The 8370-nt window shown below is 36.4% G+C and overlaps 1 long non-coding RNA gene across 1 annotated transcript in view; it reads right to left on the reverse strand.

Moving 5' to 3' along the window:
• Positions 1–7677, reverse strand: part of LOC116558588 — a 33601-nt gene extending 25924 nt beyond the window's left edge. Inside the window, exon 1 of the long non-coding RNA XR_004272083.1 lies at positions 7496–7677. This is a non-coding gene — a long non-coding RNA (uncharacterized LOC116558588). The remainder of the gene's footprint in view (positions 1–7495) is intronic.
• Positions 7678–8370: the final 693 nt, after the last annotated feature.

Raw genomic sequence — 8370 nt, forward strand, 5'->3', positions numbered from 1 at the left:
TGCAGGATTGTTGCATAGGTACATACATGCCATGGTGCTTTGCTGTCTCCAACCCCCACCCACCCGCCTGTCACCTACATCAGGTATTTCTCATGGTGTTATCCCTTCCCATCCTCCCTGTTCCCCATCACGCTGCCCCTCCTCTCCCCTCCCCTCCACCCGCCACCTAGCCCAGTGAGTGTTGTTCTCTTCCTTGTGCCCAAGTGTTCTCATTTTTCATCACCTGCCTATGAGTGAGAACATGCAGTGTTTGGTTTTCTGTTTTTGTGTCAGTTTGCTGAGAATGATGGTTTCTAGATTCATTCATGTCTCTATAAAGGACGTGAACCTGTCATTTTTTAGGGCTGCATAGTATTCCATGGTGTATATGTGCCACATTTTCTTTGTCCAGTCTATCATTGACGGGCATTTGGGTTGGTTCCAGGTCTTTGCTATCGTAAACAGTGCCACAACGAACATACGTGTGCATGTGTCTTTATAACAGAACGATTTATAATCTTTTGGGTATATACCCAGTAATGGGATTGCTGGGTCGAATGGAATTTCTATTTTCAGATCCTTGAGGAATCATCACACTGTCTTCCACAATGGTGGAACTAATTTACACTCCCCCAAACAGTGTAAAAATGTTCCTTTTTCTCCAAATCCTCTCCAGCATTTGGTGTCTCCAGATTTTTTTAATGATTGCCATTCTAACTCACATGAGATGGTATATCAATGTGGTTTTGATTTGCATTTATCTAATGACCAATGATGATGAGCATTTTTTCATATGTTTGTTGGCCATATATATGTCTTCTTTCGAAAAGTGTGTGTTCATATCCTTTGCCCACTTTTGAATGTATTTGTTTGTTTTTTTTCTTGTAAATCTGTTTTAGTTCTTTGTAGATTCTGGATATTAGGCAATTGTCAGATGGGTAGATTGCAAAAATTTTTTCCCATTCTGTTGGTTGTCGGTTCACTCCAATGATTGTTTCTTTTGCTGTGCAGAAGCTCTTACGTTTGATTAGATCCCATTTATCTATTTTGGCTTTTGTTGCCATTGCTTTTAGTGTTTTAGTCATGAAGTCCTTGCCTGTACCTATGTCCTGAATGCTGTTGCCTAGGTTTTCTTCTAGGGTTTTTTTGGTGTTAGTTCTTATGTTTAAATCTTTAATCCATATGGAGTTAATTTTTGTATAAGGTATAAGGAAGGGGTCCAGTTTCGGCTTCATGCATATGGCTAGCCAGGTTACCCAACACCATTTATTAAACAGGGAATCCTTTCTCAATTGCTTGTTTTTGTCCGGTTTGTCAAAGATCAGATGGTTGTAGATGTGTGGCATTGTTTCTGAGGTCTCTGTTCTGTTCCATCGGTCTATATCTCTATTTTGATACCAGTATCATGCTGTTTTGATTACTGTAGCCTTGTAGTATAGTTTGAAGTCAGGTAGCATGATGCCTCTAGATTTGTTCTTTTTGCTTAGGATTGTCTTGGCTATGCAGGCTCTCTTTTGGTTCCATGTGAAGTTTAAGGTGTTTTTTTCCAGTTCTGTGAAGAGGGTCAGAGGTAGATTGATGGGGATAGCGTTGAATCTATAAATTACTCTGGGCAATATGGCACAATATTGATTCTTCCTAACCATGAGCATGGAATGTTTTTCTGTCTGTTTGTGTCCTCTCTTATTTCCTTGATCAGTGGTGTGTAGTTCTCCTTGAAGAGATCTTTACATCCTTTGTTAGTTGTATTCCTAGGTATTTTATTCTCTTTGTAGCAATTGTGAATGGTAGTTCGCTCATGATTTGGCTCTCTGTCTGTCCGTTGTTGGTGTATAGGAATGCTTGTGATTTCTGCACATTGATTTTGTATCCTGAGACTCTGCAAAGTTGCTTATCAGCTTAAGGAGGTTTTGGGCTGAGACGATGGGGTCTTCTAAATATGTGATCATATCTTCTGCAAAAAGGTACAATTTGACTTCTTCTTTTCCTAATTGAATGCCCTTTATTTCCTTTTCTTGCCTAATTGCTCTGGCTAGAACTTTCAATACTATATCGAATAGGAGTGGAGAAAGAGGGCATCCATGTCTAGTGCCAGTTTTTAAGAGGAATGCTTGTAGTTTTTGTCCGTTCAGTATGATATTGGCTGTGGGTTTGCCATAAATAGCTTTTATTATTTTGAGATATGTTCCATCAATACCTAGTTTATTGAGAGTTTTAGCATAAAGCGCTATTGAATTTTGTCAATGGCAGAGTGCCATTTTCTATCTCAAAAGCTCATGTCTCTACCTACGCCTGGGATCCAGTCCCTGTGGTCCAGCTCCAGGGCCTGATTCCACCAAGCTGCCCTCTTGTTTCTGGAATACAACTCCTTATCATGGCTATCCCCATCCATTCCACAACTGTGCATGATTCATGTCTTCTAAGAATAAAAAATAAGGCTGGGTGTGGTGGCTCATGCCTGTAATCCCAGCACTTTCTCTGGGAAGCCAAGGCAGGTGGATCATGAATTCAGGAGATGGAGACCATCCTGGCCAACATGGTGAAATCCATCTTTACTAAAAAAGTACAAAAATTAGCCAGGCGTGGTGGTAGGTGCCTGTAATCCCAGCTACTGGGGAGGCTGAGGCAGGAGAATCCCTTGAACCCAGGAGGTAGAGGTTGCAGTGAGCGAGATTGTGCCACTGCACTCCAGCCTGGGCAACAGAGAGACTCTGTCTAAAAAAAAAAAAAAAATCAAACCTCCAGCACCCAAGTAGCTGACCGAGCCACTGCCCCTTTAATAACTTCCCTTTGCCTTCCCAAGGTAAATTATTCACTGAAAATCTGGGTGGTATTTGAAACCTGTGGGGAAGCTGGTGAGGTGGAATGGTTAGTGGTTTTGAAGTAGCCTGCAAACCAGCAAGATACGATCCAATAGGTTTGGCTGGACTGCTGCTTCCCTGGCCACCGCTGCTGACCCCACTCCCAGTTCTGACTGTCGTATTCACCTCGTCATTCCCCCTGTTGCCTGTGACCAGCCATAACCTTCTCATGGCTGTTTTCATGACTACATGACAGAGTTTTCCAAGTTTTACATTACTGTAAAACCAGACAAGGTTTTGTTTCCTGATCACCCCCTTTTTCCTTATATCTTACACTTCAGTTTCTGCTTCCACCATTTAATAAAACAGCTCTCAGAAAGAGATGATCAAGAAACTCTTACTTGCAAAACAGTGGTTTTCTTCAACTTCATTCTGCTTGTCTTCTCTGGATTATATATTACTATGGACTAGAGATCACAAACTGGCACCTGTGGACCAACTCAAGATTGCAGTGTATTTTCCATAAGAATATTGTTTTTAAATATGTATGTCTTTTAAAGTCAGTTATTTGTGCGTGTCACATGCATTTCACTTTGCGTTTGTCCCATGTCTTATTACTTTAGACTTGCTTGCTGCAATATTTACCTGATTGCTCAAAAGATTCACCTTTGCAACTCTTACGTAGAAGATTCTCTCCTTTGAGCGACTCCTCAACTCTTTCTTTGTGATTTGTAACTACCTTTAGAATCAGTTTCTGTTTTTCTCTCTCAAGTTCTTCCAATTCTGCTTCCTCATCCCATCTTTGAGATACAGATACTTTATAAAGATTTGTTCATAGTCTTTGTTTTTTTCTCTCACTACACTCACTTCCTTGGTAACTTTGCTCAATCTAATACTCTTAACTGTCACCTTTACCTAATGACTTCCGAGAATCCACCTTTCTCCTCCTGACTGCCTGTGAGTTCTAGCGTGCATTGTACATCTTCAGCAGCAATTCTGGAAACCATTTACATCTGGCATATATAAATTAATATTTTTCTTGTGGTCCTAAAACCTACTCTTTCTCCAACATATCTTTCTGGTTATTACTAACCTCCTAATTGTCTAGATTAAAAATGTCAGTTATTATTATATCTCTATCTCTGATGTCTCTTTATTGTGAACTTCCATTTATTTCCATCTGTCATATTTCTTTATGCTGATTTCCACTCCCCTTATATGATGCTTATGAAAAAATCAGCTTTTCTTTAATTTGATGGTGCTGTAAAAGGGAGAGTGAATTTTTTTTAATTACACAAAATGATACATACCCAATATTTTCCTAGACATACTACTGTTATTCTTTTTAAATATATCATCTTTTAAAGATGGTAACTTATGTCTACAAGGTTCACCGTTCTTCCCCTTGATGAGTATCATGAAGTCTCATTTTCCACACCTGAGTGTCTCAAAGACCCACCTTTCCTTCTTGTATAGACATTCCCAAACAACATCTTACAGTTCACGTGTGTATGAAGGGAAGTCTGTAATTTTGACCTAGTAAGGAACTGGTGAGTTACTGATCACCCTTCCTTTTTGTAAGTCAGTTTAAGAAACAAAAGTTTCATTTTAAATTCTAATTCTACAGTCATGTTTTCTATAATAATGCTCATTATTAAATTCATTATTTCAACAAGTTAATATATTAACTTTTATTCCTAAACCAATTATGTTTTCCATGTTCATTTTATGATTCACTTCCAGATTAAACTTTCTGAAGCCTCTAAAACTTAATGGAAATTAAGCTTCCTCTACTATTCAAACATGTAACAATGCTTTCCTCTTGTATGTAAAATATAATGTTCAGCACCAGTGTAGGGCATTCAATTCTTTCCACAACTAAACTGCTTTTCCAACCTGATTGTCCTGTGTACATGTGTCACAGGACACATGTGTCCTTCAGCTAAACCAGAACTTTGACCTTCCACCCTGTGGTGGATAGGCTCTATCGTGACCCCCATCATCCCCATCTCCTGATATTTATGGCCTTGAATAGTACTGTCCCTGAGTATGACCATGACCTGTGACTTGTCTCTAACCAATAGGATACAGCAAATAAGACAGGAGTAATGTGATCACATAGAGAAGATTGTGTAATCATCTTATAAAGTTTATTTTTTTTCCTGGCTGGACTTAAAGAACTGAACTGCCATGTTGTAGGCTGTATGCTGGATGACCATTGCGACAAGGAACTTAGAGTGTCCTCTGAAAGCTGAGAATGGTCTCCAGTGGAATATCAACCAGACTCTGAAGTTCTCAGTCCTTCAACTGCAAAGAACTAAATTTTGCCAACAAAAATGAATCCTTCTCCAGTTGTGGTTTAGATGAGACTGCACTTCAAGACAAAACTTTATTGCAATCTTGTTCACCCCAGAGAACTCAGCTAAGTCCTTCCCAGGTTCCAGATGCACAGAAAGTTTGAGGTAACAAATGTGTGTTATATGAAGCTGCAAATTAGTGATAATTTTTTACTCTGCAATAGAAAACTACTTCTTACCTTTTGCTTTTGCGTTATCCCTGAAAAGCCTTTCTTTTTGTGATCATATATTTTAATTCTACCACATATTATAACTCACTGCCAATTACTCTAAGAAGTTTCCTCATGTCTTGGGAAGCAATCTGTCCCATCTCTCAACTCCAACATCACCTTACTAGATCTGCTTCTACGAATGTACTTCTTTCCCATTTTTATTTTGGGTGCTTATCTTCTCATTTAGACCACAACCTTCTAACAGGCAGGATTTGTATTCTATTCATCTTTAATAACAACGGATCCAACACATTGCTTTGAATATATTAATAGCTCAATAAACACTTTTACTAAATAAAATTTTATAAAATATTTGAGCCTAAATATTTCAATGCTGGGAAAATTAAAATATATGTGAACTTGCTGTTTCATAAAATAACAAGTTTAGTGGGCACTTGATCAAGCTGGTAAATACTGCAGACAGATAGACTGAAACTTCTAATTATTTATTTTTTCAAAATCTGCTCCAACTCCTTTGAACTGTGAAATGTAAGAAGTTATTCTAAAGGAATGACACAAATGCATAATATTAGAAAAAAATTAGAAATTAATTTTTATGTAAACGATAATAGTTTTCTAAAGGTTTTATGAGGGCCTTATTATTAAAATAAAAGGAAAGCAGCTTAGCTTTATTTCTCCATGGTCTACAACATTTGTCTTCTATTAGTAATGAACATTCTATCTACTATACTCATAACTGCTGCCTGTATTGGCAGAATGATTTTCATTAACACACATAAACGCACAAAAAAAAATGTAACCTTGTTTAATTCTTAAAAAAATCTATAAAAATAGCAAGTGAAATGAAAGGAATTTTCCATTAACAGGAAGATAGTCTAGGGCCGTGCTCATGCTCCATGGAACATCCATGCTGTATGTGAAAGGTAGCAGTACTTTCCTAAGAATTGCTAAATGGTAAAGAGAATTGGAATAATGTTTAATATTACATATGGTAATTTATACATACATGTTTTCTTCTAGGAATGTGTCTTCATGTGCTAGTTCGGTCTATATTGAGAAATCATGATTATTATATCCTTATTCTATACTAATTAACTGATTTCCTAATAGCAGTAAGTACCAGTGTATCAAAGATATAAAATTGTTCTGAAAATTGCTTAGTTGTAATGAAGACTCAGGACACTTTTCTAAATTTTCATTTATTAAATATTATTTATTTGAAGAATTGTGGTTTTAAAAAAGAGCATTTTTAGATCTGTACTATATAATCCTGGCAGGACCAAATATCATACCAAATGTGTTTGATAAACACCTCTGAAATGCTAAGAATAGGAGGAAAATGACCTTTTGTGATCAGAGATTTAAAAGTGGTATTCTATCTTAAAAATATAAGAAGGAATAGGAGCTTCACAACAAATTAATGCTTTAGTATCTAATGGGCTTCCTTTAAGTGTAAAACATTCCATTAGCACTCAGAAACTGCCATCGAGTCAGTCTGCATCAAAAGCATATTCACGTGCTAGAATTTGTGTTGTCATTTTGGAATATTACTTTAAAGCCTGAGTCGTAAACTCTGTGAAGTGCTATTGTCAAAAAAGTCATAAAATACGTTATTTAAAGCAACACATTAAGTTCTACATTATTGTAAACATACTTTTCATAATGCTGTTTGCTAAAATACTTTTAAAAATTTACAAATTTATTTTCAACAGCTTTTCATTGAATGGGACATTTTTAAAGCATATACTCTAATTTTGTGCTTTTCTGCAAGGTGATAACTTCGAGATTATCATTATAATGAGTATATTCTTTAAAATGTAAATGTCTCAAATTCGATATGCCTATAATTTTCTGTGAATCTACACATATAAGTATCCACATGTAACTCTTATGAATATAGATTTGATCTCCTTTTCCGTCCTACAACCACTTTCCAGCAGAACAGCTAGAGGCATCCATTTACAATGAAACCCAGGTTATGCCATTCTTCTACTTAAAACACTCCAATATCTCTCCACAACACTTAGGATAAACCAAATTACTTGGCTGCTCAACACTCTACTTGATTGGTCCCTGCCTCGACCTCTCTAATGTTAATGCCGATCATTCTTCCCTAATTCAGGGTGTGATTACTATACTGGTAACGTTCTGGTCCTTGAATGTCCTTGAATAGCTGAAGATTTACCTCTGCATTATGGTCACAGCTGCTCCCCCTTTATCTTCTTGTGCTTATTTCCTTCTTGACACACAAATCTTAGCTTAAATATCACCTTATTAGAGAAGTATTTGTTGGTCACCAACCAAAAAGTAGTTGCCATCTTCCAGTCATTACCCATAATGTCACCCTGCTTAATTTTCATCTGAGCTGTCATCCTTTGTGTATGTATATTTATTTTCGTTGGGTATCAGCCACATCCAACCAAAAGTAAGCGGCATAGATACAGTGCCTGGCATTTAGTAGATGTTTTGGAGGAATGCGTGGAACGTTAAGATACAGAGGGCTTGCTGTAGCTTAATTTTGGCTTTCTCTCTCATTTGCTAGGTGACTTTAGCCAATTACTCAAACTTTCTAGGCGTATTTCCTCATCAGTAGAAATAAAATTATCATATGTATTTCATGAGGAATTTTGAATAATAAAGAGATACTATGTATTCCGTGTATAACTTGTTGATTGATACACAGAAGATAGACTAAAGAAAAACTGTCTGTTTGTACTGGCAGAATTAGCAGCTATTTAAGTGTTGTACGTGTGTGTGTGTGTGTGTAAATATATATATACACATTTTTATGTATATATATGGAGACAGAGAGAGTCTCATCTTCAATATATTATATTTTTGAAGCTATTTTATGCCATTTATGGATAATTTAAAACAAAATAACACTTATGAGAATCAATAAAGTTGTGAATGATAAAAGAAACATCAAAAGTTATATTTGTATTTAAAAATAATTTTCTCAACTTATTTGTTAGTAATTTTTCTCCTTAAAATGGATCTGTATTTTATTGCAAATGTAAAAAAAAAAAATCAATACAGAAGCACATAAAGTTTCAAAAG

The sequence above is a fragment of the Sapajus apella genome, unplaced genomic scaffold (assembly GCF_009761245.1).
Source record: "Sapajus apella isolate SASKATOON/1434 unplaced genomic scaffold, GSC_monkey_1.0 scaffold22, whole genome shotgun sequence".
Lineage (NCBI taxonomy): Eukaryota > Metazoa > Chordata > Mammalia > Primates > Cebidae > Sapajus > Sapajus apella.